The sequence below is a fragment of the Haplochromis burtoni genome, unplaced genomic scaffold, assembly GCF_018398535.1.
Source record: "Haplochromis burtoni strain Fernald_Lab_line unplaced genomic scaffold, NCSU_Asbu1 Contig_13, whole genome shotgun sequence".
In the NCBI taxonomy this organism is placed as follows: domain Eukaryota; kingdom Metazoa; phylum Chordata; class Actinopteri; order Cichliformes; family Cichlidae; genus Haplochromis; species Haplochromis burtoni.
In genome coordinates, this window is record NW_024582374.1 from 3,795,658 (window position 1) to 3,802,006 (window position 6,349).

The 6,349-nt window shown below is 42.8% G+C and overlaps 1 protein-coding gene across 1 annotated transcript in view; it reads right to left on the bottom strand.

The window, feature by feature from the left end:
- Nucleotides 1–6,131, bottom strand: part of lingo3a (leucine rich repeat and Ig domain containing 3a) — a 31,871-nt gene extending 25,740 nt beyond the window's left edge. The window contains exon 1 of the mRNA XM_005932438.3: nt 5,567–6,131. The gene's annotated coding sequence lies outside the window, so the exon portion shown is untranslated. The remainder of the gene's footprint in view (nt 1–5,566) is intronic.
- Nucleotides 6,132–6,349: the final 218 nt, after the last annotated feature.

Consider the following 6,349-nt stretch of genomic DNA (forward strand, 5'->3'; position numbering starts at 1 on the left):
TATTTTTTTGCCTACTTGTCACACTGGCATTCTTCAGGTTATCATCAAATTTTAATATTACATAACGATAACACAGGTAAATAAATAATGAAAATTCAAAAAGATGTATTTATTATGGAATAATCTATCCAAGCCTTCCGTTGCACTGTGTACAAACTAATTACCCCCTGAACCTGATAACTGGCTATTCCACCCTTGGCGGCAAGAACAGCAATGTTTGTGATACCTTCAGACACATTGGAGGGTTTTCCAACATGAACGTCTTTAAGGTCACGCAGAAGCAGCACAGTCTGATTTAAGTCCAGACTTTGACTTGGATTCTCCAAAACACTCATTTGTTGTTTGAGCCATTCAGAGGTGGACTTGTCACTGTTGAGTGCCCTTGAGCTTCAGGACATGAAGTAATGAGCGGAAATCCTCCTTCAGGGTTTTCTGGTATGGAGCAGAATTCATGGTTCCCTCAGTTACAGCGAGTCGTCCTGAAGAAAGCAGCCCAGACCATCACACCATCACTACCACCGACTGCTGCTGGGATGTTCTCTTTATGAAACGCTGTTAGTCTGATGCAGATGTAACGGGACTCAAACCTTCCAGAAAGTTCAGCTTCTGTCTCATCAGTCAGAAGATTTTCCCAGGAGTCTCTGAGGTCATCCAGATGTTTGTTGGCAGATGTGGTGTTCTCCTTGGAGGCCATTTTTGCCAAGTCTCTTTTTTATGGTTGAGTCATGACATCTGACCTTAACAGAGCCAGACAATGCCTGCAGGTCTTTAGATGTTGTTCTGGTTCTTCTGTGACCTCCTGAGAGACTTTTGGTAGGCTGATCACTCCTGTGACTTTATTCTCAGTGCTATGACTGAGAATAAAGTGTTATGGTGGTGGTTGAGCAGTTAGAAAGGACAGGTAACCAATATTACAGTATACATTTACATTTACTCTGGTTAGTTGTTTCCTTTTGCAAGCATTTCATCTGATAACTCATAACAAGTGATGTCAAATGCAGAATCTATACCTCAGATGTAAACGGACAGTTTTCATACCAGACTGCCCAAAGATGTCACAACAGTGAGCCCATGTTTTACGTTTTTAATAGCAGAACGAAGTTGGCATACAATTTAAAACCTAATTTAAAACTTGAATAAACAGTTATCTGTGTCACTTATTACTTTATTCAAGACTGCTAATGCTATGCTAATGATATATCATGTATTATTTTTGACTGGACAGATGGATTATTCTTGATTTAAGGACATTCTTTTTGAGGAACTGCCATATGCAGTCCTCAGAGTCCTGTTTAAATAATTTCTTACGCTATTAAGGATAACATCTCTGATGAGACACCGAGCAGGAGCCCTGAACTCCATTTTCTCCAGCAATCTCAGCCATGATTGTCGATCCATATTGAGAAATTTTGTTTTATAGCCGTCCGGTCGCACCACTTTAAGCTGCCAGCAGCAGCAGAAATACATAAAATGAAATGAGGCGGAGAGTCTGACAAGTATATAAGCTCCCCAGAAACCCTCCTCTTCAAGCCCTAGCACGGCTCAGTGATGGAGACTCTTTGCTCTCTGACACACACGTTAAGTATCAGCTCAGACACATTAGAGGTTTAAATAGTTGATCTCTCTGTTCTGTGTTGTTTTATAGATGATTTCATTTTTAGATCCAGCTGGCCTGGTGTCAAGCATTCATCGCCACAAACGTTCTCATCCTAAGGAGCGCTGGGCAAACAAACTGACTTCATGCAAGAAGCATGAGACAAAGTGTGATCTCTGAACTCCTCTTAACTGTGTAAAATCAGACACTCGTGAGACTCATTTGATTCCTCTTATTATTTACGTAACTACTAAGACCGTCTCATCACACATTCTTTCATCCAGAGGCCACGGAAAACATAAACTATGCAGCATCCAGAGTGCAAAAACCACTTCTCTCATGCCATCGTTTCCTCTCTGGATCTCGCCTGTGTCCTCCAAAGTCACTCTAGAAAAATCATCATCAGCTTAAACGAGCAAAATTTCAAAAGTACACAGATGATACAAGAAGTTGAGGTATTATAAATAGGCTGTGCAATAAAAAGAAAATACATTAGCTAATGTAGTTTTAAACTGAAGGTAGATATATTTTCTGAGTGGGCCGTGACAGAAATTGCATCTGTATTGTTCTGGGTTGATTTATTTCTTTGGCTTTGATTCTATGGCTTTTAAAAAAATCTAACAAAAGCCTCTGTAGTTACTAGCGGCTCCATTAGAGTCACATAAATAAGCAGCCCTGCAATGACAAACTGCAGCGTGTGGCACTTCATGACTGCACTGCCGTACTAATTCGTCTAAAGCTTCAGCCTATTTTCCGCAGGTCAGGGAGCATAATTTTGAATAAAAACGCTCACATTTGGCCTTGATTAAGCCCTGGAAAAAGGTACACACACACACACACACACTCACATGCAAGAGTCTAATTTCACTAAATTATTCTAGATGCCATTTGAAGATCAGTTCACATTCATAAGGTGATATATTGAGATCAGTAATTGCCATCCAGGGGACACAGGTGTTTCTGCAGCAACCACGGTTACGTAAAGACTGTCAAGCTGCTCGAGCAATCTTAAAATAGTTAGTTGAATGTAATATATAAACAGTGAAATAGTATAATGCGTAGCTCCAGGAGCTCCAGTTTCCCCCAGCATCAAAAAAACATACAGGACTTTTTCTCCTGTCATGTGCTCTCGAACAAGGCACGGTGGCTGGCAACTACTACTAATATAAGGATGGGTTACAAGAGGAGAACTAGCTTCCCTACAGGGATGAATAAAGGAAATCTTACCCTCTATAAGTAATGAATAAATGATTAATCCAGAACGTCACTGATGTAGTAGCGCGTCCGACTCATGATCATCACAATTCACAGGTCATTATAATGTGTGAGGTACAGAAAGAAAGTAATAGGCTTCGCAGTCATTGGTTGGAGGTATTTTATAAACTAATGAAAATTTAAATCTATTAAAAAGTCAAGGAGGATTGCAAACAGTCACACACAGGAAACTACAAGCTGAGCATTACTCTAAGAGGAGTGTTTTTTGTGACAAGCAGAATGACCTTGACCTTGATCATTGCGTGTAAGTTTCATTAAATTCTAGCCAGTACTCTGTGAGCACTAGCAGGTCTAATCTCCGAGCTACATCATTAGATCCCTACTATAAATATTATTTAAAATAGCTAAAAGTGGCGATAGGCAGCTGGAATATTTGGTTTAACATGTTAAATAAAGGATTAGCCATCTGACAGAGTACAGAATTAGCTAATAGTAACAGATAAATTGATAAAATTCCCTTCAACTAGAAGGTGAATAAAATCCATCTTTTTGGTCAGATTTTATCCCAACTGCACTCAGTTCGAGGATGCGATTGGACTGATCTGACAGGGCTGTTGTGGTCCATCTGGCAAAATAGGACTACTGCTCTAAGGTAACGAGGTCAACCAGGCACTAATGTCACAGCAAAAGCGAAATGAAGAAATCTCATTTTTAAAAAAGACTTGTAACGCCCACGTGCTCTCTAAGCTCTGCATTAAGGTTACAGCCCCGTCTGAATGTCTGTAATGGCATTACAGTAGTCTGTGGGAGGCCGGCCAGCGGACGCAGGCCGACGATCATTCCAGCTGGACATCTTAACGCAGACAGATGACACGCCAGCCGGCCTGCAGGTATCGGACAGCCACTCACAGGAGCACTCTCTCCTTTCAGTCCCGCATCGCATGCCACCTCCTCCCTTTTCCTCCCTCTGCACTCTCCTCCCTGTAAGAGCAGCGATGCCCTCATCTTGCTGACAGTGGATGCATCTCTGTTTTATTGCCCTCATAAATACTGTGGAGTTGAAAACAATGAGGCACTGTTAAGCTGAGCCAATGTGACTGTTGAGCTTGGATGACAGCTTTATGTGCAACAGAAAGGTTCAAAATGAGAAGGTAAGTGTAGGCGTAGTAAAGGACAAGGCTAACAGGCCTGTTTTAATAATGCACTCTGAGGAACTTTGCAGACATTTCATTACTGACACATAAATCTGTCAAATAAGGAGGCTAAGTGGCACCTCGGGTACCATTAAGAGCCGTTTCATAATTGCCTTCACTTTAGTTGCTGTTTTTTTCTTGATTTTGTTTTTTTAAAGTAACTGCTCTCAGCAGAGATCTATAAGATGACACATGGAGGCACGAAATGCACAGCATAAATCCAGTAATAATCCTGGGATTAATAAGAATGTAAGATGTTAAAGGAACTGCACCTAGAGTACCTTAAGCAGATTAAGCATTTGCAATGTGACCCTTACTGTATGAACCCAGTGACGAACATGAACCCAGTGTCCAAGGACACTTCAACAGGTCGAAAGCAGCCAGTGACTGAACAAAAGCTAAGGCACCCCACTGCAGGACACCAAACATAATTCTTCAGTCACAGCGCATGAAAAGAGGGAACATGGTGTTTGAAATGATTTCCATTTGAATGTTGGTGAAATTACTGACTCTGCGGCTCTCTACCCACCTCTTATTGGTTTAACGGTGACCAATTAACTGGGGCAAGCATGCAGTGACACTACGGTTAAAAATCATTGAAAGGGCCAGTCTCAGACTGACTGAATCAATGTAATAAATGTGCGCCTGTGGCTGAGAGATGTGAATGTCACGGTATAAAAACAGGGTAGTACGAAAGGCTTGGACTCGAGTACTTTCAGGGACCTTTGTTGCATCTCATTATCCTCCTCTGTCAACAAGTCACCCCCAAAATACTCAGATGATCAAACTCACAGGAATTACAATTCCCTCCTGTACTATCTTAAAAACAGAAACACATCAAATATGCAATTTCAGCAACAAAGCAGCCAGTTACAGTATGTATGCAAGCACTGCTGGACCAGAGGAGGAAAGAGATTAAAGCAAAACTATATTCAGAATTTTCCTAAAATAATCATCCGTCTTCCAGAGACTGCACTAAGAACAGAGCAGAGGCGCAGTAAAAACAGAGCTGGGAGAGGGCTGAGCAAACACCGACAGAGGGTTTAAGACATGCCAGGCGGAGGACAGGCACCGAGCTTCTCGCACCGAGACAACTGCAGGGATCGATCAAAGGCTGCCTCCCCCCTTCCTTCGTTTAGATCATCAAAACCTAATTGACAAATGGTAACCAATGACACACACACAGTGGCTCTGCTTGCATGGTTGCACTAGCACACCATCCCGAGGTTGACAATAGAAAAGCACGAGATAATGAGACCTGATGTCCAACTGAGTTAGAGAGCAAATCAATCAGCCGGGAATGCACCATAACAGAGTGAGAAGTGTCTGAGGGGATGGGATGTGTGGATGATTACAGGTGCAGCCTTGGGCTCATCAGGTTGTCTGTTAAGGTGCGAGTTGAATATAGCAAAGTGGAAGAACGAGTGAAAGACATGCAGCAAAGAAGAGGGACACAAATGATAAACGCCATGTGCACGGTCTCGTTTCGTGGCACATTAATGGATCGCAGAGGAGTGTGGAAAAGTGTTTGTTTGATTGCAAGAAAAGATGGTACTTGACTCACCCAGGAGTACAAGTTGACCGGCTCTCCCTCCACATCTGAGCCTGGAGGTACCCTGGTCTCCGCTGGCCGTCTCCTCCGAGTCTGTGCAGGATGATGTTACAGTGCTGGTCCTCCAGCTTCTCCAGATGCTGGGCTTCTTCTTCCTCCTCCTCTTCCCGCAGCAGCAGCAGCAGCTGGACCGAAGTGCATTCACTCACCTACCCTCACCGTTCTCTGCTCCTCCCAGCAATGTCGCGGAATTATCTCTTGCCTCCCAAATTGAGTCCCCGGATTCCCCTTCACCTCTGCTTTGTGCTACAGAGCCAGCAGGAGCTCCTGCCACAGCTCTGCGTGTCGGCGAAGGCAGCCACTAGCGAGCGGGTTGGACTGATGGAGCTGTGGTTACTGGATCGCGTTTGTGTGAGTGTGCTGGCATTTGTGTGTGAGGGATGTAGAGCGAAGTGTGTGTATGAGTGTGTGTGTTTGAAAGAAGACCCGGCTTCTGATCATTGGGGCTCATCTGCGCTCTCTCTCGCTCTCGTACTCGGGCAGTTTTGCGCTGCATTCACGTTCCGTGTATAAAAACGGAAAAGAGTCACCTGCTTAGAAATTCAGCCCACCTCAGCTGAATTGAAATGTATGAATGATGAAATACATTTCAGCACATTTCAAAATTATTCGTTTCTACTACAATATTTTACTATTTGATTTACTCAGTTTGTGTTTGGTTAAGATTTTTATTTATTTATTTTATTTTCATGTATTTAAACTATAGTCTCGCTTTCCTCGGCAATACCCTAAACT